At 53.0% G+C, this 19,657-nt stretch overlaps 1 protein-coding gene across 2 annotated transcripts in view; it reads right to left on the bottom strand.

Annotated features, from left to right (window-relative positions):
• The window catches only part of CNTFR (ciliary neurotrophic factor receptor), a 40,360-nt gene extending 37,274 nt beyond the window's left edge, over window positions 1–3,086 (bottom strand). For both annotated transcript variants that reach the window (XM_079789599.1, XM_079789600.1), the window contains exon 1: window positions 2,922–3,086. The gene's annotated coding sequence lies outside the window, so the exon portion shown is untranslated. The remainder of the gene's footprint in view (window positions 1–2,921) is intronic.
• Window positions 3,087–19,657: the final 16,571 nt, after the last annotated feature.

Raw genomic sequence — 19,657 nt, 5'->3', positions numbered from 1 at the left:
AGTTCTAAATTCCACTGGGAGTGTGAAAACCACAGTCTCAGTGTGCAGTTGAATGTTTGAGCCTCAGGATAAAAGTGTGACTGGGTGTGATTCTAAGTGTGAACCGTAGGTCCCATGTGAATACGAGAACCTCAACATGGAAGCAGTGAGTCTGACCGTGAGCAGTAGGGCCCTAGTGTGTCTCTGGGTATAAGGGTGAGTTTAATGTCACCACCAGGGATGTTAGTCTGAATGTGAACTGTAAGATGGACGTATAGGTTTGAGTGTGAACCCAAGTCACGGTATGCTCTGACACCAAGCTGCAGGACTCAAGTGTGAGTTCCAGGATTCCCAACAAGTCAGTATAGATAAACATTAGAGTCCGAGAGTAAGTGTGAGTGGAGCCCCTAGTCTCAAGGGCATTGTGAATGTGAATGCTAGGGTTCACCTGTAAGTCTGAGTGTGAACACTCGGTCCCTAAGGGATCCCAGGATGGAAGTGAGAATCTTGCGTGTGATCACTAGAGCTCTAGTTTGAATCTGAGTGTGAGCTCTAAGATGGAAGCGTGAGTCTATGACCCCGTGCCCTATGTGGGGCCTCAAGTTCAAATGTGAGCCCCAGGTTCCTCATATGAGTCTGAGTGTGAGGCCCTAGTCCTTTTTTTTGGTAGTAATTTTTTTATTGTTGACAGTATTACAGATGTCCCCCATTTCCCCCCCTTCACCCAGCTCCCACCCCACGCCAGGCCTTCTGTGTCCATATACATTCTTTGGTCAATCCCTTCCTGTTCTCCTCCCCTCCCCTCTGAAATCTGTCCGTCTGTTCCAGGCATCCATGCCTCTGAACCTATTTTGTTCATCAGTTTATTTTGTTCCTTAGATTCCACATATAAATGAAATCATGTGATATTTGTCTTTCTCTGACTGGCTTATTTCGCTTAGCGTAATCTCCAAGTCGATCCATGCAGTCACAAAGCATAAGAGATCCTTCTTTTTTTTACAGCTGCATAGTATTCCATTGTGTAAATGTACCACAGCTTTTTTAATCCACTCATCTACTGATGGGCACTTGGGCTGTTTCTAGAACTTAGCTATTGTCAATAACACTGGGCCCCTAGTTTTAACGTGACTCCGAGTGTGAGCCCTAGGATGTGTGAATGGAGTAAGCTCCAAGGTCTTAGCATGAGTCCAATTGTGAGCCCTACGACCCCAGTGAGATTCTGAGCATGGTCTCTAGGTCTCTGTGTAAGTCTGTAAGCCAAGTTAGGATAAAAATGTGAACCTAAGTGTGAACATAGAGTCCCCATGTGAGTCTGACTGCAACCTCCAGGACTGAAGGGTACAGCTGGATATGAACCCCAGAATGTCGGTGTGGATCTGAGTGTGAGTCCATTGTCCTGGTGTCATTCTGAGTGTGAGTCATGTGCATTTAAGAGTCCCAGTGTGAATCTGAGTATGAATTCCAGAATCCCAAGAAGTCTTGAATGTGAACTTTAAATTCCTAGTATTTGGATAAGGCTAGGGTCCCAGGTGGAGTATTAGCCTTGATGGAGTGTGAACCTTAGTTCCCTGTCACAAATCCTGACCAGGAGCCCCAAGAACCACTCCAGAGGATTCGTGTGGGTTTGGACAGTGGCAACAGGGAGGCTTAGTTTATTGAAGACATACAGGCCCCTCCACCCCCACCCCCACCCCCGGCGAGCCCTACAGACATAGGACTATACAACTGTTCAAGCCCCATCCTTACACATGCAACGGTAGCCATCACACCCAGAATTAGACACACAAAAATAGGCTGTTTCAGAGCCCCTGGACATACAGCAATTATAGATACACAAACACACCCAGCCTTTCGGACTCCCACCACCTCACTGATTACAGCCACCCAAACACCCCTCCTTGACACAAACACAATTATAGCAAGTATTACAGGCAAAATAACTAATGTTACAGAAACACTCCTAAAGAGGCATGCAGGCACACACCCAGTGTTTCAGACAAGCTGTCAGCCACACAGACACACACAGACGCTTCTCAAAGAGAGACTAGTCGGAAAGAGAAAGAAAATCCTGAATTTTCAACAAGGCGTGAAATAGTCCTGCCCGCCTGAAGCTACTGAAGGGGGGAGGGGGGCCAAGGGAGCGAGCTGCGCGAGAGCTAGACGCAGGAGGAGAGGCTCCGGAGAGGAGAGCTGTCCGTCTGGTGACCTCCCTACGGCCCAGCCCCCACGCACGAGAGACACACTACTCCGAATAACACAGGGACACTCAGGCCAGCTCCCACAGAGCCGCCCTGGAGGAGACACACACCGGCGGACTCACAAAGATGCGAATACACCACAAACGGACTCACACGGACACGCCACACTGGAGGACTTACAAAGAGGCACTGGAGGAGACCCACTACGTGGAGAGACATCCAGGCACACTCACGGGGAAACCACAGAGAGAGGCTCATGCCGAGACACACACACACCCGGGGATTCACACGGACACACACACACTGGCAGACGCGTCCGTTCAAACCACTAGACGCTCCGAGGTCCAGATTTCTGCCGGAGAAGGAAGCTACCTCCGGGCGCGCGGGGGTCACTGGGACCCCCGCTCGGGAATTTTCCCAGACCCCGCGCGCTCTGCTGAGGGGTGAGGGAGAACAGGGGCGCTAGGTCAATCCACCCGGGCCACCTTCCCCAAGCCGATGGTCCGCCCCCACTACCACCACGCCCAACCCCCCTGCTTGCCCGGACGTGGGGGGGCCTCTTCTCCGGCACCCCAGCCCCCGAGTTTTCGGGCAAAGTTTCCTGTGAACTTTCCAGTCTCCCCAACCCGTTTGAGGGCCCACGCGTGTCCCTCCCTCTTCCCGCGCGCACAAGAGCCGCGGGTCTGTCGGTCAGCCCGAGGGTTTGAGGGTTCGGCCGCGCTCGATCCGCCGCGGGATACTCACCGCGCCCTCGGACAGCCCGGACTCGGCGCCTCGTCCTTCTATCGCCCCCGGCAGGGAGCGAGGCAGGGAGCGCGGAGCTAACACCGCTGCCGGATCCCGCTGCCGAGCCCTGCACCGCGCCGGCTGGAGCCACCGCCGCCGCTGCCGCCGCCCGCTCTGCACCGGCTCCTCGGCGCTCAGCCGCTTTAACCCCCCCATCCTCCTCCCTCCCTCGCGCGTCCCCTCCCTCCTTCCCTCGCCCATGTGACCGCGGGCGCCCGCTCGGCCGCGCGCGCCCTCGCTCCCCTCCCCCTCCCGCCTTGTCTCCCCGCGCCTCCGCGGCCGCGCGCCACGACCCCCTCCTGGCCACGGCCCCCGCGCGCTCCCACCTTGGCCCGCTCCCGCGCCTGGCACGCGCAGCCCGCTCGCGCGGGCACACTCATTCTGCGCGGGCCTGTGAGCCCCCTCCCGGTCTCCTCGAGTTGGCACACGCCACCCCCACCCCGCTGACACACTTGCCCGCACTGGCACGCGTGGCCCCCTCACATTCGCCCATTCTCGGGAACGCCCTCCAGACCGCTGTGACCCCCCGCGCTTCACGCGCAGCCCCGACCGCGGGTCTCAAAGACGCGCGCGCGCACATACCCACACCCACTCCGCTGGATTCCCTAGGGCTGCCGGGCGCGCACCCATCCCCCGGGGTCGCTCATTCCCACTCCTCACTCAGCCTTGGCCAGGTCTCTGCGGCGCACACTCCCGCACGGTTAGGCCCTGACTACCTCGTACCGACACCCTGGCACACCGAGCCAACTCTCAGGGCCCTCCCGCCGGCATCTCCATCGGAAGAGCGCGCGCCAGAGCGCCCAGGCCCCACTTTGGGCAGAGGAGGCCACTGGTCTCCGCCCTTCCCCTATTCCTACCGCCCCGGCAACACACACACTCCCCTCGAGAGGCGGGGAGGGGGCTTTATGCTCCCGTAATCTTTCATGGACTAGGCTGGGAGCCCAGGTCCTCACCTCCCACCAAATCTCCCGTGACACTAGCACAACCACCCTCTCCTTCCTCACCCCCGCCACCCCACACCTGGCCTGGGGAGAAACCTCCACTGGGATTAAGAGGCTCGAGTTTTCCTTCTGCAGCCTGGGCCTCTTAGGGGCCGGCGTGCTCACTTCACTGGCCCCCGGGCCTCCCGCGTGGGTACAAGAGTGGGGGGAGGGATTAGGTTAGACAACCCGACCAACTTCTGAGGCCACGAGAGAACGCGCCAGAAAGGGGGAATGCCAGAGGCGGAGTACGAGTGGCCCACTCCCATCTCCACCCCACGGATTTTTCACCTGACCTTTGACCCATAATCCCTGCGCCTTGCACCTCCGGGGAGCTGCTCGAGGGCTGGGGGCGGGAGAGGGGAAAGAACGATCTCGCCGTTTCCTCACACCCTTCCCCAGCAGGCTGCCCAGAGCGCCCGGGCCCTTTCCCAACAAATGCCTCAGGGACTCCCATGGCAGAGGAAAAACCTTCTTCCTGCCACCGTCCGGGCTTTTCACTTTCACTTCAGTGGCCGCAGAATCCCCTCGATGCAACCCGTCAGGGCTCAGAGAGGGCCGGCTGGGCTTTAAGGACACACAGCGCCCTGAATGGTGGCGCCCAGCTGAGACCAGCCCACCCCCGTCCATACTAGGTGTCCCCTATCCGGTCTCTCCCGGGCCCCAGCCTCCAGGCCCCTGGGTCGCAGACCGGGATGAGATGGTGGGTGCCAGGAAGGAGCGGAGGCGACGGAATCTTTGGGGGTCAGACATTGCCCCTTCCCCTGCACCGAAAGTGGGCGTGGCTAGGTGCGCAGGGGGTTGCCCTCTCCTAGAGGGAGGGCAGGCGTCGCGACCCACGGCTCGCTGGTGGACTGATGTGACCTCGGGATCCTCCAGGTCCCGGACTCTGCCTCTTTCTGCCAGGTTGAGAGCAGTGGCGAGTTCCGCCCCGACCGTCTCCGCCTGGGCACCCGAAGGCTGCCGTCCGCAGTGCCTAAATCCGTGGGTGCCGGGGCAGGGCCCGCGCGGGGCATCCGGGGACCGGGAGCCGGACATGTAGGTGTGTCCGAGGATTAGCCGGGACTAGAGGCGCAGGTCGAACGGGATCCCGGCGTTTGTCCAGCCGCAGTTCCTCCCAGCGCAGCACCCCGCGGCCGCTACCGCGCGCTTCCCCAGGGGCGCAGCGACACCTGGCGGGCGGTGCCGGACGCGCGTCCCCCCTCTGGCTGCGGTTCCTGCACAGAGGCAACAGCCAACCTATGAAACAACCAGGGTGCGGCCCCCGCTCCCCCGCCCCCCTCCGCCCGCGCCCCTCTCGCCACCAGCACCTGGCCCACAACCCATCCTCTTCCCACCTGAGCTGGACAACAGATCACTCCTGGGTTTCCGCTCCTGCCGCCTCCAGTGACTTATCTGCACACGAGCTTCTGAGCTTCCTAAACCTCCCTGTCACCCTCCGGGGACCTCACTGCCCCTGGGGGCAAAGCCAGGCTTCTTAGACGGAGCTTAAAAGCCCTGGCAGGATCTGGTCCTGTCTCCTCTCCAGCTTTATTAGGCGCCCCCATCCCCGGCCTCCGCAGCTTTGCACCAGCCCCCTTCTCTAACCTATCCTCAAGCCAAACCCCAGTTAACTGACACCCTCCCCCCAGTCCCATCCCATCTTCACCATGCCTCTCCCATAAGGGGCAGCAGGAAATAATGCCCCCAATTTGAAGCCCTTGTGATGGAGGTCTCATATTTGATCACCCTAGAAGGCCTTTGGGAAATTGGGGGAAGTTCTCTTGGACTCAGAATTTCTGGACTTTTATACCCACCATTAAAGAAGGCTCTGTGGCAGGACTTTTGTCTCCACCCTCCTCCACCCTGGCAGGTGACCTAAATTTGGAACACTTCTCACCCCCCACCCTCAGGAATCAACTTCTTACCCCCCCCCCCCCTCAGGAATCAACTGTGCCACCCCAAGCCTTTGGGTAGCAAGGACCCTTCTCCGTTCCTCCTGATGTGTGTCCCAAAGGACGGAGAGCCCCTCCTCCCCTGTCTGCCTTTTCCAGTTCTCCTTCCCAAACGGTGCTTCTTTCTAACCTGCTATGCCATGGGGCACACGCATACCTGGCTACCCAGTAACAAACACGCACGCCTAGGCCCTGTGTCTTTCCTACGAGTGTCAAGCTCATCCTCAGGTAGAGTCACACGCCCAGTCTCAAGGAGCCAAACGCCTATGTTTAACCTCGACGTGGCACACTGGGAGTCAGGGTCCCCTGCTTGGGGCTGGGAGCTGGAGGTCCCAGAAGGGCGAAACCCCCCGGTCCCCACGCTTATCCTCAATGCGCACACAGAGACACAGTCACACAGCCATGTACACCGCATGTCACACAGGCGCACACGCGGAGCCACACACTCTCTCAGTCCCACAAAGTCCCACGCCGGGGTTTGGCGGATTGGGGCGGGCTCCAGGAGGCGGTTACGTAAACACCCTCAGAGCTCCCCCTCGCTCCTCCTCGCCACCCCCCTGCTTCCTCACGCAGTGCCAGCGCCCGGGGCGGCTTGGCCGAGGCCCGGGAACAGCTCGGCCTCTCGGAGGCTCCAGGCGCCGAGAAATCCGATCCTGACACAGCCCTAGGCCGAGCAAGGGAGGGGGGCCCAGAGCACCCACACACGCGCACACACACATACACACACACACTCAGGGTCTAGCCCAGGCCCCCAGACGCACACACACTGGTACGACTCACTTCCATCCTGAGACGGCTCCCAGCACCAGCCTGGGACAGCACCTCGGGCCCACTCGCAACACACCCATCCTCTGGAATCATCTGAGCCTCCACCTAAGTGTGCCCTGACCTTCCAACCTCTGGCACCAGAAAACAGCAAAGATTCCCTCAAGGTAGAGGATAGGCGAGGGCTAACGCCATAAGGGAGAATGTCAGCAGCCAGCTTGGAATTGCCCCTAATTTCCCTGGAGCGGACTCCTCTTCCCTCCTCACCTCTAAAGCCACCCTGATAGAAAGAGGTGATTTCACCCCTGTTCCAGACCGCATCCCTCAGATCTGCTGCCAACGGATCCCAAGATATTCTCTCAGAATTCCAAATTATTTGAGAGATCCAAGGCCTCCCTCCTTCTCTTTAACATCCCTCCTCCCTCCTTAGCTGGAAGTTCTAACTCTAGTCTAACCCCAGTTCCTTCTGTTTTGCAAAGAAGGAAGCTTGAGAGGCAACCTGAGACACTGAGGATAAAATCTCCGAAAGGAGGAAGGATTAAGCCTCTGGAAACCCCTGCAAGTCAGGAGTCTAAGAGGAGGGGAGAGAGCGTCGATGCCCCCCCCCCCCAGCATAAGCCCCCACCCCACTCTGCAGCCCAGACTCTTTTTTATTTTTCAAATATAATAGCTTTTGAGTATCTGCCTGGGCTGCTGAGGCCCAGGCAAAAAGGGAATTTCCCCCTAAGTTCTCTGTTAATGAACAAAACATTTCATGTTGAAATTTCTCCTCTGCCCCCCAGCCCAGTGTCTCCAGGGTCCCCCAGCCTGCCCAAGCAGGGGGACCACGAGGATGGAAATAACAGAATAGGGGATAGCCCCGGGGAAGCATAATTTACATGGGGGGCATATTTTTCATAAATAATTAGGGTGGCTTTTTTTTTTTTTCCCCCACTTTTGGCTAAAATTACCCACTCCTGTGGCAGCTTCCCAGAAAGGGCGGCAGGAAGGGCGGCCGGAGCTGTCCCAAGGCCCAGGACATGGCCCCCCTCCCCTGGGCAAGGAGCCTTCTCCAAGTTGTTTTCCTGGTCTCTTCCTCTTGGATGTTTTTTTGATTATTAATCACATTTTCCATCCACAAGCTTGCTCCAGACCCCCTCCCCCTGGGGTCAGGGTTGGACAGAAGAAGGTGGGGCAGGCTCCAGGAGGATGACTTGGGGACAAGATGGACAGTGACCCCGGGTTTTGGCTAACCTGAAAGAGGCTGTCACAGATCCTGTCCTCGCCATCCTGGTACATAGTAGGACCTTAATAAACACAAGAGGAGTGAATGAATAAACAGGTATCTAGCTTTCACAGCACACAGCTGGCAATGGAAGGCAAAGCCTCTAGTGTTGATCTGCTGGAGCTACAGATAGGGAAACAGCTCAGAAAGGGAGAGTCACCTGCCCAGAGTCACACAGCAAGTTAGTGCCAGGGCCAGAGCAGGACCCCAGGAATGCTGATGGCTCCCCCATTCATAAGGAAGTCAATAAATATTTATTGAGCACCTACTAAATGCCAGGCATTGATCTAAGTGATTGGATACAGCACTGAAGTAATAAAAAATCCCTGCCCTATCAAGGATGTGGAGCAGCTAGAACTCCCCACTCTGCTGGTACAAGTATAAGTTGTTACAACCACTTTGAAGCACTGTTTGTCAAGAGCTGCTAAGCTGAACATATGTATACCCTATGACCCAGCAATTCCACTCCTAGATATATACCCAAAAGAAATTATTGTAGAATTCACAAAGAACATTCATAGCAGTTTTATTCATAGTAGCTTCAAACTGGAAACAATTCAAATGGATGCATGCATTGTGATATAACAACAGCAATGGAAAAGAATCAGCTATAGCTACACACAACAAAACTGGATAAAGCTCACAGACAAAATGTTAAGCAAAGGGGGGAAAAAGAACCAGACATAAAAGAATATATATTGAGTGATTTCATTTATATAAAGCTCAAAAACAGGCAAAACTCATTTATGGTGATAGAAGTTGGAATTGCAGTTATCTTTGGGGGGGGGGGCGCGGTGCAACAATGTACAACATATGTCAAAATTTGAGCTGTGCACTTAAATTTTGTGCATTTTACTGTTTACTTTTTGCCTAAAAAAATATTTTAAAATCCCCTGCTCTCTTGGGACTCACTAGAAAGTCAGGGAAGATGGATAAGTTATATACTAACCAAAATAGGTGAGTATATAACTCATCCATGTGAGAATGCAGTGGCTAACTCCATAGCCCCCTCAGGCAACAGGTGACGGCCTAAATGTCATCTAAGAGAAGCCTAGGCGAAGCCCCTTTGTCCTCTCCCATAGCGCCATACTCTTTCCTTATAGCAGTATGACATTTAGCTACCTAGTGACTTGTGTGGTGCCTGTGAGCTCCATCTTCTGAAACCTCTGAGCTAGGTCTGCCATAGAACAGGGGCTCCTGACACTGAAAATAGGTTTAAACAGGTAATGAATGATGCAAGCAAGCAAGCAGGACAACATGGACCTGGGAGTCAAGTCCCAGGGCACGGAGAGGAAGCCCATCTGGGTGCTTCGCAGCCTCTAGGGGTGGGAAACAGGGTTTGGTATCCAGCCAGGGATTAAACAGAGACCCAGAAGGCAGGCTGAGTGGCTCAGAGACCACATCCTGAAGCACCTTTGTTGCCAAGGCTACGCAGGCCTGGAAAGGCATAAAGTAGGTGAGGAGTGGAACCTGACTTTTGTTTTAGAGAGAACATTGAGAAAGGGTGGTGAGAAAGGCTAAGGCTGGAAGTGCGGCTGCCAGGGAGGAGGTATTTGCAGTGACCCATGGGCGAGAGACCTCCAGCCTGACCTGGGGCAGGGCCATCGGGCTCACGACAGAGGACAGGAGGCACTCAGATTCGTCTTCTCCATTTGCTCCCATGAACCCTGGAGGAACCCCGTGCCACTCTTTACATAGAGAACAGGCCCCGAGACACTTAGTTCTGTCTGCTCTCCCAAGAACCCTCCTCCTGGGTGAGCCTGAGGTCTGGGTTAAGTTTGGAAAGAGAAGCAGATCGTCAGAGGAGGGGTAGAGATCCAGAGGAGGAGAGGCACAAGGGAGGATGGGGAAACTAGGGGCCTACTAGTGTATGTGTTTGAAGGTGGGAACAGAGACACAGACTTGCAAAATCACAGATGCAGTTTTTCATTTTGTGTTGCAAAAATTTGCATGAAACGAATTCCCTGCTCAGAAGCACAAAGTCCCTCCCTTCCCCCTCTCTCCCTCCTTCTTTCCCTCCCTTCCCACCCCAGTGGGCCCTGATCTCCTTCACTACCCATTCTTCATGGAGGAGGCATATGTCTTCAAAGGATTGTCCCCTTCCAGTGCCAGCCCAGAGTCTGGTCTTGATCCCTGCGCTGTAAAGCTGCCTCCCTGATAACGGGGCTGGGATTTCCAAACAGGACTGATGAACTGGTGGCCATGTGGCCCCAAGATTGGTTCCCTCCCTTCGTCCTTCACAGCTCCATTCCCAGCCAGCCTGTATTCTCCTGGGACGAGGGGGTTGGAGGGGGGGGGGGAGAAAAGAGGTTCTCAATCCACCCCACCCCACCTTGAAACTCAAACTTCTGTGTTTTGCTAGACAGAGAAAAATTAGAGAATTGGAGACAATGCCACAGATACCCAGGCCCAGGGAAACAAATAGAGATGGGCGGTGGGGGTTGGGAGAGGGGGGGGGGGCGGGCAGGGAGTCCAAAAGAGAAAAGAGAATTAAATTCAGTTTAACAGACATTTATTAGCACTTACTGTGTGTGTGCCAGGCACAGAGGGAACATTGTATACAAAAGCACAGATGACTCTCGGGTTTTTGCATGAGAGACTAGGAGATGACAGTGCCATTCACTGAGCTGGAGAGAGAGTTGGGGCTTGACATGTCCAGTTGAAGGGTCTGTGGGATGATGGCCAGAAGGGGCAAGGAGGGAAGAACAGAGAAGCTGAGGGGCTCACTGGATGGCTGAAGGTGTGTTGTCCCTGTCCAACAGCTCTCAGTGCCCTCAGTACCCTCTGTACTAGTGCTGGTTGCATGGGCATTCATCAAAGTCTTTCACTGGGCACCATGCGGATGCTGGGAGCAGGGAGAGGGTGTGATGAAAGGGAGGGGAGGAAAAGGTTGCAGCTGAAATCCTGGGAACTGTGATTAAAAGACAGAGGGATTCATCCTAGCCAGTTTGGCTCAGTGGATAGAGCGTCGGCCCATGGACTGAAGGGTTCAATTCCGGTCAAGGGCACATACCTCAGTTGCAGGCTTGATCCCCAGCCCTGGTTGGGGTGCGTGTGGAAGGCAACCAATTGATGTTTGGAAACATCGATGTTTCTCTCTGTCTTTCACTCTCCTTTCCAATCACTCTAAAAATCAATGAAAAGATATCCTTGGTTGAGGATTTTAAAAAAAGAAGACAGAGAGGTTCAAGGAGAGCCAGGAGTCAGGGTTGTCACAGGACCAAAAAGAAGCCAGGTGAGGCCAAAATGGGCCCTGGGCTTTAGCAGCTAGGAGTGAGATGGGGCCAGTGGGACCGAGTTGGTGCGATGGAGCTGGCTGGGGTGTGGGGGATGGGGGGGGGGGCTACGAGCACAATGCAGGCCCCTCCTTCCCCAGCCTTCCTGCTGTCCCCAGAGCCCTTCTTGGTCTGGGGTCCTCTCTCAGACCAAGAGGTAAGAAAAGGGTGAAAAAAGCTGCCCTGCCCCCAGTCTTCCATCCCTGAGCCTTGGTTTCCGGCCTTCCCAGGAGGGTCCTGAGCCTTCCTCTAGCTTGGGAGCCTACAGTGGTCAGGGAATCCTGGGGGCCCTGGCGGTAATTGAAACCAGGACTAAGACATTAGAAACCATAACGTGGACTCCCCAGCTCCCCCAGGATAGCTCCTGGTTTTCTTCTCTCCCCCATCCTCCCGGCTGCTGACAGCTCAGCTCTCCAGGCCCCCACCAGCTGGGCCAATGACCCTTCTCCCCAAACCAATGAGAAGGAGCCTCCAAACCAGAAGGCACCCAAAGCCAGCCTTCGGGACTGCTTCTCTGTGCTCAGACAACCTCAGTGTATGAAAGACTAATCCCCACCCCCCATATCGAGTTGTCCCCAAATTCTAATCTTAATCTTTTATTGCAGAACGTATCCCAGGGGGTTGAAGTTAGACAATGGAAAGGATTTTTCAATTGAGAAAGAGAAGAGAAGGGTAGGAGATGTAGGGCAGGAGTACCTCTCAACGAGCAGGTGCTCCGTAAATGTGTGGGAAGAAAGAATGCGTCTCAAAGCCTGGGCACCACCAGAACAAGGTGCTGGCTGGGCCGGATCTGAAGCACAAGCAGGACAGGCTGCACGCCAGGGGGGGCAGGAAGAAGGAAGGGATTCTGAGGCCTGGAGCTCCCCTTCTCTCTCTCTCTCTCTCTCTCTCTCTCTCTCTCTCTCTCTCTCTCGGCTCTGTTGTCTTTCTCTGTCTCTCTCTCCCTCTGTGTCTCTCTGACAGAAAGAACAGGAAGCCTCATGTCTGTGGGCCTGATGGGAAAGCCCTCCCCGTGCCAGATGATTCCTGGATTCCAGAGTCCCCAGGAGTGCTGGTATGAGAATCGGTCCCCACCTCTATCCCTGTATCTGTCTGTGGCCTTGGCTCTTCAGTGGAGCAAAGGGTTCAAATACCTAACTCCACCACTTATGGGCTTTGTGGCCTCAGGCAAGTGATGTAATGTCTCTGTGCCTCAATTGCCTCAGGAGTAAAATGGCATCATAACAGTGCATATTTCCCATGACTCTTGTGAAGATTCAATTAAATGAGGTAATCCAGTCAAGTGTTTAGCACCAGCCTGGTGGGTACTAGAGTCTCCTTCATCTGCAGGCTTTGGCTTTCTCCCCACTGATGTCTCTGTGTCTCTCCTTCTCTCTGTCTGTCTTTCTCCCCATCTTCTCTATCTACATTATCCTCTGCCCCTCAGTCTTTGTCTCTCCACCTTTCTCCTGATCCTTTTTCTCTCCCTGCATCTGGCTCTGTGTGAGGCCCACCACCCACCCCCAGAAAGCCCTGTTTGACCCTGCTCCAACCCCCGTTGGCACAACTGGCCCAGGTGGGGTGGAATGGGATGTCTGGGAGGTTTTTAATTCAAACATGGAATTCCTGGAAGCAAGATCACGCCTGGGCCTGAACATGGGTGAATCACAGTCGATGGGAAGAGTGATTGTGTCTGTGTTCTTTCTGGAGGGGAGGAAAGCTGGGGGCTCAGCCTGGCAGCCTCTTGGAAGAAGGGGGACTTGCCCTGACTACACTGACCGCCCCCACACTTGGGCCCAAGCCAGACCCCCCATGTCTAATGCCTGCTTGGAGGTAAGGCAACCTGCCCAGAGTCCAGAACCAAAAGGAGAAGCCCTCCACCTCTACATAAGGTGGCTTACCTGCCCTCAAAATAGTCTGGCCCATCTTCACCCCAAGTCCTGCTCTGAGCTTTCCAGACCCCATCCCAAACCCTGTATGGAGGCATGCTGCCTCCATAGATCCAGCTTCTCTTGTCTCTATCTATCTCTCACTCTATCTCTTTCTCTATTAACTTTGATCCATGACTTTGGCAGCTACATATGCTTTATATCTTCAAACTGAGGCTGCCAGGAATAGGAAACTATGGGGTTGAAGAATCTTGTGTTCTTCGCCTGGACCAAAGAGCCTCTTCTTGTGGAGGAGGGGGGACATGGAAAGTCCAGATGTAATTTCTGTATCACTGTAGACCTGTGAAGGCAGAGGATGGTGTAGGACAGGTGCTCTGTGCTCTAGCCAGTTTGGCTTAGTGGAGAGAGCATCGGCCTGTGAACCAAAGGGCACATACGTTGGTTGCAGACTCCTCCCCGGCCTGGGCCATGGTCCATGGTCAGGGGCGTGCAGGAGGCAACCAATCAATGTTTCTCTCTGCCTTTCCCTCTCTCTTCTGCTCTCCCTAAAAAATTAACAGAAAAATATCCTCACAATGGAAAAAATAAAATAAAAACAAAATAGGTGCTCTAGAACTATAAAGCAAACGAAGGCAGGGCACACAAAAGGCCTCAAATAGGGAATTGGATGGCTGAGACTATAGCAGGCAGGAGCATGGATAGACTGTGGGAAGACTCCTGCTTGACTCTGTGGCTCAGCAAAGAGTCTTCTCTGGGGGCCAGGATTCGTCTCAACTAGCCCCAGACACCCCAATACCTGGGCCCCAGCCAGACCCCTCACGTCAGCCCTCGGGCAAAGGGCCAGATGTGTGAACCACTAAGACCTGTCTCTCAGTTCCCATTCCCTACGCATCATTGCCTCAAGGTGCTCACCAACTTCAAGGAGAGAGAGCTGAGACTACAGATCCAGAGAGGGAGAAACACTAGGCAGGGTCACTCAGCAGGCCCAGGCTGGGACAGGAGCCCTGTGTCCTGGCAGCCAGCCTGGGCCCGTCACAGAGTTCCTGTGACAGCAGTGACAGGCCAGACCGAAAACAGGATTTTATGTGGGGAGAGTACCGAGGAATCCTTGAGCATGTGGGCAGCTGTGCCAGGGGTGGAGCATCCCATCAGGCAAGGACAGATATGCAGCTTCCTGGTCTTCCCATCAGTTAGAGACAAGCATTGGGATACGAGGTTCAAAGAGACAGGTCAGAGCAAAAGAGAGGCAAGAGAACCTGGGAGAGAGACCAAGAAATAGACACAATCAGAGACAGTCAGGCACCAAAATAAAGATACAGAGAAAGAAAGATGTGAGTCAGAGACACAGAGACCGGGAGATGCAGGAGGGAGACCCATGGGATTAGACACAGAGACGGGGAGACACATGAAGTCAGGGAGAAACACAGTGTCTCAGAGTCACAGAACAACAGTGACATGGAGTCAATGATATACAGACACAGAGATTGAGAAACAAACAAACACCCCCCAAACACACACACACACACACACACACACACACACACACACACACACACAAACACAGGAGAGATAAATAGAGATGGAGAAGACAGAGAGAGACAGAGACAAAATAAAGATAGAAAGATCCATAGAGGCAGAGAAATGGAGAGAGGGCAAGGCAAAGGGAGACAAAGACGGAGTCAGGCAAAGAAAGAGATCAAAACAGCAGGAATGGGAAGAGCGAAGGACGGGGGCGAGTCTCCTTTCCTCCAGTCTCTCCAGCCCGCTTTCCCCAGGGTTTGGGCCCCCCTTGCTTTTCTTTGGTTTCCATAGCAACAGGGAGGGCAGCACCAAATTTGCATATACATTTACATCCTTTCTTTCTGCATAATTCAACAGGTTCTGTGCATATTCATGAGACTGTGAGTGAAGGTGACTCTCCCAGTCCCTGCTCAAAACCTGGCTCTGGTGCTCCCTGCATGTAGGACGTGGCCATGGCTCCAGACCGCCCCACCCCCGACAGGCTCTGACCTGTCCCTGCCAGACCCTGCTAACAGCATTCCCCCTCACTCCCCAAGCAATGCCTTGCACTCCCCTACCTCCACACCTTTCCTCAGGTGATGCCCCTCAGCCTGCCTGGGATGCCCTTCCCTCAGCATGAGTATTGCCAATGGTACACTCACTCACATGTACTCACATGTGTGTACACATGAACTCTGGTGCAGGGAGTGACCAATGCTCACCCTGGCTCCCTGGTGGAGGAGGCTCCTAAGTCACACATCTATCTGGGTGCTTCTGTCAAAGAAGAGAGTGCATGAAAGGATCCCTGGGGTATAGGTTGAGCTCAAGGCTGACAGATCTACACACCCAGTAGGTTCCTCTCTGTAGATCTGTCAGCCTTAAGCCCTGTGGCCTCCCTATGGAAACTGACAGCCCGGGTTCTAGCCAGAATAATCAGAGCTAGAATAGAGCCAAAAGGAGCCTCAAGAACAGAAGGACGGCGGTGGCTCAAATGGTGGGGGATAGGGTGCTGGGCCAAGAATCCTTTCAAAGTGCCAGGTCTTGAAAATTCTTGTGGGTGGGGTGGGGCTTCTCTGGGGCCTGATACAGCCCTATTTTGGTTTCACCATCTCCCCCTGGATCCCTATGACAGCCTCCTCACTGCTCTTCCTGCCCTGTGCCCTCATCCACCTTCCACACTATAGCAGCCAGAGCTAGCTAATACTGATCTTATATTTGACGTCACTTCCTCCTTAAAGCCCTCAGTGACTTTCCATTACCCTAAAGAAGAAGTCCAGGCTCCTTGGCCAGGCACTTAGGCCCTCCCAGTCTGGTCCCCACTCACGTCTGAGCCTCACTCCTCAAGCTCCTGCCTTGAACTTCAAACTCCAGTGATCACTTCTATGCTCCTCTCACCTCGATGTCCTAGTTCATGCCTGCACTTTACCCAGAATGCCCTTTCCACTTCTCTCTTCCTCCTGATTCTATACAAGCATCACTTCCTCTTCTTCTTTGCCTGTCCCTAAAGACTGGACAAGGGGCTCTGAACCATTGAAGTCTAATGAACTTCCCTAATCTCTGAACTCATCACACCAATAGGGAAATTATCTGTACTAGTATATGTGGTTATAGTCTTCATGGGACTGGAGGTTCCAAACCCAGTGATATTTGTCACATTATGGGTGATCATTAACTATTTGTTGAATAACTGAGAGGTCACTGCGCCCACTGAGGGCCAAATTTCAAGCCTAGACTATCCTCTCTGTCTTGACGTTCCTGGGGACCTCTGCAGACAGCCAAGGGAAGGGATGGGCTATCCCTTTGAGAATGCTACCACCTCGCGGTCAGACTCAGAAGCGCAGCCAGACATGACCCCAGTGCAAATACCCAAGTGGGAGCTGGAGATAGATATCCTATACTAGAACTAGGCCTGATCCATGAGCTCCGGGCTGGTGATCTAGACAAACAGAGGGGAACGGGGAGGTAGGCCCCGAGGAATGCTCAAAGCCTAGCACTGGTATCCTTTGAACATTCTTGATGAGTTCCAGACAGAATGGGAAGAGCAAAGAGGCAGAAAAATCTCATGTCACGTGGGAAGAGTGAGGCATTAATGTGACCAGAGCCCAGGGTCCAAGGGGATCAAACCAAAGATGAGCTGAGCCATGGCAGTGACCAATCAAGGGGATCCTTTAAAGCTATCCAGTGAATTAATTTGGATCTTGCCCTCTAAAATGGGCATGGGATGAGATCTGGGTGTGGTGACATATGTGGAGGCTCAATATTCATTCATTCACTCATTAAACATTTATCAAGCACCTACTATGTTCAAGATCCTTAGGTTAGCCTTAGCCTGTTTGACTCAGTGGATAGAGCATCAGCCTGTGGACTGAAAGGTCCTGGGTTCGATTCCAGTCAAAGGCATATACCTCGGTTGCAGGCTCGATCCCCTTCCCTGGTCAGGGCATGTACGGGAGGTAACCAATGGATGTATCTCTCTCACATAGATGTTTCTCTCTGTGTCTCTCTTCCCAGCCTCCGTCACTTCCACTCTCTCTGAAAATCTACAGAAAAAAATGTCCTCCAGTGAGGATTAACAAAAAAATTTTAAAAGATCCTTAGGTTACGTCACTTAACAAAGCAAAAATTCCTGCCCATTTGGAGCTAACATTCTCATCAGGAGGAGACAGATAAAGAAGAACATTAAAGAAGTAAATTATATTTAAAAGACAAAAAAAAAAAAAAAAGGGGGGGGGGGAGCAGGATAAGGAAAATCAGAAGCTTTGTCCATCAGCCTGCAAACATGTTCAAATCTCTGCCAACTCATTAAAAATAAAATTCTCTGTAGTCTATTTATCACCTCTCTCCACTAATTCACAATCCAACTTCTTGAAAGAGCTGTTTAGAAGTGGCATAACCTTTTCCTTTTTAAAAATATATTTTTATTTGATTTCAGAGAGGAAGGGAGAGGGAGAGAGAGAGAAAAAATCAATGATGAGAATCATTGATCGGCTGCCTCCTGTACACCCCACACTGGGGATTGAGCCTGCAACCCGGGCATGTGTCTGTGACCTCCTGATTCTTAGGTTGACGTTCAACCACTGAACCATGCCAGCTGGCATGCATAACCTTTTCTTAAAAAAAAAAAAAAAATGGAGGCAAATGCCATACTGCAGTGCCTTAACAATAGAGTAGAAAGTAAAAAACAAAACACAAAACCCCAAATACCTGAATCAGCACTTATACACAACTCACGCTCCTTCCTGAGCTCTTTCCAACCTCTGAAGGCCTCACTTCTCTCTGCTCCCTCCCCACATTTCCTTTTCCAGGCCCCAGGTGGGCCCTATAAAGGCCAAGGAGAGAAAAAGCCCCAGAATCACTAGCCATCCCTTCCTCAGCCTGTGGCCGATTTCCTGATTCTCTGAGTTGCAGACACTATTCTTCCCAAGAGATCTTGACCCCAGCTCAGTTTCTCTCCGCACTACCCCTACCATCACCCTGGAGATCCCAGGTGGTCCTCTGATGAGGAGCTACCTAATTGGGACCCCCTCCTAAAACACTCAGAGCTTGTGATGCCACCTTACTGAATCATTCCTTCAGCACAGGTCACCATGCTTATTCCACACGATCATTCCACTCTGGCCACAGTAGGGTGGATCAGGATGGGATGCTGAGCCAAAGATCAACAAGTAGCCTGGTCCCAAAGTTCTGGGGACCAATGACACTCAAAGAGCTGCTGATGGTAGAAGACACACCAGTGGAGGTGCTCAGAGAAAAGACAATATGCAGAAACTGGGAGGAAGCAAAAAACCTGAATTAGCCACAAAGAATAGGGAGAAGTCAGGCAGTTGCTGGTAGTAAGACACCTGAGTCACCACCACAGTCCCTACGGGTGTACTGGGTGCCTCATGACCCTGTACATTTGAGAGGCCTGGCCAGGCAGCTGAGTTTCCCCCATCTCTCCTAATAACCCCTGAATCTCCATCACCTGCCTCTCCCTCAGCGTCTTCCACATCACTCTGGGAACATACCTCGGAAAGCAAAGGGTGATGCAGTGTTCAAAGTTTTGACCACAACCTGCTGGTCCTGTGGTCTCCTCATCCCTGCTCTAAGCCCTATTGAGGCCTCAAGTCCCCCCAACTCTGTCTTCACCAACATCTCAACCCCTCCTGCCCGCACTCAGCCAAACATCACTTCAATACTCAAATGGCTGAGCCCACCCTGCTACATGAGCCCAGAAGAACCCTAACTTTGTGCTTTCCTGGTGACTGAACACCCAGGCTACTAGACACTTTGGAGACCTCAAAATCCAGTGGGATCACTTCCTAAGTCATGTCTAACCACTAAGCTTTACACTTGAAACTAATATTTTGAACATCAACTCTTCACTAAGTCCACCACTGCCCACAATCCTGCTCTGGTCCCTGCAGCCCCCTGGTTACCATTGCAATCTTTACCTCTTCCCTCATGCCCCTGACCTGACCATGGTGAATCTAAGAGTCTAAAGCCAATGTGAGACAGAAAAGGAGCAGCCAGGGGTAAAAAAGCAAAGATGAAACCTGGAGGGGAGATATGAGACGAAGGTATGTTTTTAAGATAGGAAAAAGCACATTTGTGAGCTGAGTCATTAATAATTAGGCAATTCATATTTACATAGCACTACATGCCCAAGTGGTATCTAAGAGTTACATGTGTGTATTTCTACATTCAATCCTCATAAAAACCCTATGAGGTAAGCACTATATCCTGTTTTATGGATAAGAACACTAAGGCACAAAGCAGTAACTTACTAATAATCTAGAGGTAGAATCAGGATTCAAATCTAGACAGTCTAGTGCCTGGGACCATAATCATAACCACTATTATATATGCCGCAGACGGAGAAAAATGTCTGCCCTGGCAGAGTCCGTAAACCAGCCCAAAGCACCCAGTAGACACACCCAGAGATCTAGATATAGTCAGGTTACTGTTTGAGGCTTGTTAACCACTCTAGATCCTCCCAGCAATAGCCTGAGCCTACTCTTCCTGTCTCCGTCCGGCCTGTGAGCTCCTGGGGGACAAGGGCAGGGACCCCCACCCCCTGAACCCCATTTCCACATAGCAAACCAAGCAGAGGGAGGCTCATCAGACAG

The sequence above is a fragment of the Cnephaeus nilssonii genome (genome assembly GCF_951640355.1).
Source record: "Cnephaeus nilssonii genome assembly, chromosome: 14".
NCBI lineage: Eukaryota > Metazoa > Chordata > Mammalia > Chiroptera > Vespertilionidae > Cnephaeus > Cnephaeus nilssonii.
Note: the sequence above shows the minus strand (reverse complement) of the source record. Positions and strands in the feature narration are given on the sequence as shown.